At 33.7% G+C, this 1,835-nt stretch overlaps 1 long non-coding RNA gene across 1 annotated transcript in view; it reads right to left on the reverse strand.

Annotated features, from left to right (window-relative positions):
- Positions 1-1,634: 1,634 nt before the first annotated feature.
- LOC111814461 overlaps positions 1,635-1,835 on the reverse strand; it is a 6,605-nt gene continuing 6,404 nt past the window's right edge. Inside the window, exon 3 of the long non-coding RNA XR_002819444.1 lies at positions 1,635-1,693. This is a non-coding gene — a long non-coding RNA (uncharacterized LOC111814461). The remainder of the gene's footprint in view (positions 1,694-1,835) is intronic.

The following is a 1,835-nucleotide window of genomic DNA, read 5'->3' on the forward strand; positions in this document are numbered from 1 at the left end:
AAAAAAAAAGAAAAAGATTTTGTATCTTATAATACCTTGCTTCAGAAAAGGAGTGGTATGGTTTGTGTACAGGTGTTCCCCAAAGCTTCCTGCAGTCATGGGGTGGCTTCTGGAGTTTGTGATTGATCCTTGTTGGTGTTAATGCTGCACCTACCCCAAGGCAGGTAATTTGCTTTTCAGTGTAAGGAGGGGACAGAAGTTAGCTGCTTGAAGGGCTGCTCCTCCTCCTTTTGCTCTCTGGTCTTTGTCACCACTATGAAAGGTTGCCCTCTGCCGTGTGCCACTTTGCCTGGGAGCCAGCTGAGCACGGACTGAAACCTCCAGTAACCAAGAGCTAAATAAACCTTTCCTTCCTTCATTTTGGGTTTTGGGTATTTGTCCCAGCAATGAAAGAATAACCGAGACAAGTAGTTTTTAGCTTTACAAATAAAATTTGCATTTTATAGTCATAGTACTATGATTGTATTCAAGGTCCCTTACAATTCTTCCATGCTAGAATGCCTAATTAAATAATTTCTACTTTGGAGGGAAAAACAAACAATAGTACTTGATACTATCATTGCCACATCCACTATTCAATATTGTCTCAAAATGACGAGATTTAGAAGTTGTATTACTTAGGTATGCCCTCTGAGTACTATTTTGTAAAAGGCAGAATATGCATGTATAAAATGGCAATTATTAAAAAGTCATAAATTATTAGCAAGAAATACAGCCTTTACTTTACAATAGAATTTTCATCTTTATAGGTTTCCATTTTGAACAGTTACATCATAGTTTATCTAACTTTAAACTAAATGTGTAAATATAAAGAATAAACCATGATAAATTACCACATATTCTTTTCAACATATACACCTAAAAGGAAATGATGGCACCACTAGTCACTATTCCCTTATAAACCAATGCTTCCCCTTACTACATACTCTTCATTTATACTGTTCATAAGATTTAAACTATTCCTCTATTTTTCCTGACCCTTGATTACATTTTCTCCTATCCAGTCAACTATACTACTTTGCTCATTTTTTCTTCAAATATATTTCTGTTCAGTTCCTTTCTTATACTCATCACATTTTTTACGTTTTATTGTCATTAATTTTTAAATCTTTATGGTACTTGGTTCATTTTACATAGGTGTAATATCATGAGATTACTTTTTACAGAGTAGAACTATGTATTACCTATGCTTGTATTTTCCATGTATAGTATGGTTTATGGCCATATGGTTTATGCCCCCTTTTTTCCCTTCTAAAGATCATTAATCAGTTTGAGATAGGTAATTTTTAATGACCATAAATCCATACTTCTTAATCTTGGCTTTTTATTAGAATCTACAGAGGAGTTCTAAAGACATACCAATACTTTGGTTCATTTCAAGAGTTTTCAGATTGGAATTTCTGAGAGGGAGTGGAGTGGCACTGGTTCTTTAAAGCACCCCCCAAAATTTAATGAACAGCCAGAGTTGAGATTTACTTACACATCTAGGATAGGAACATTACAGCCTCCAGGTAGCTGCTTATTTCTATAAAGAAAGTTTACTGGCACACAGCCATACTTACTCATTTAGATATCACACACAGTCACCTTCATGCTACAAAGGCAAAGCTGAATAGCTGTAATGGAGATCATATGGCATGCAAAGCCTGAAGCATTTCCAATTTATTCATTTACAGAAATAGTTTGTTGACCTCTGCTATAGAAGAAAAATAATTGTTATTTATCAAAAGGTATAGAAGAAAAGATTCTATTGTCAATCAGTAAAACTTTCAAATACTAAAAGGCATATTTTAAATACATTGTCATGAATATTGTAATTAAAATTATATATTTTA

This window comes from Octodon degus, unplaced genomic scaffold (assembly GCF_000260255.1).
Source record: "Octodon degus isolate 3935 unplaced genomic scaffold, OctDeg1.0 scaffold00321, whole genome shotgun sequence".
Taxonomy (NCBI): Eukaryota; Metazoa; Chordata; class Mammalia; order Rodentia; family Octodontidae; genus Octodon; species Octodon degus.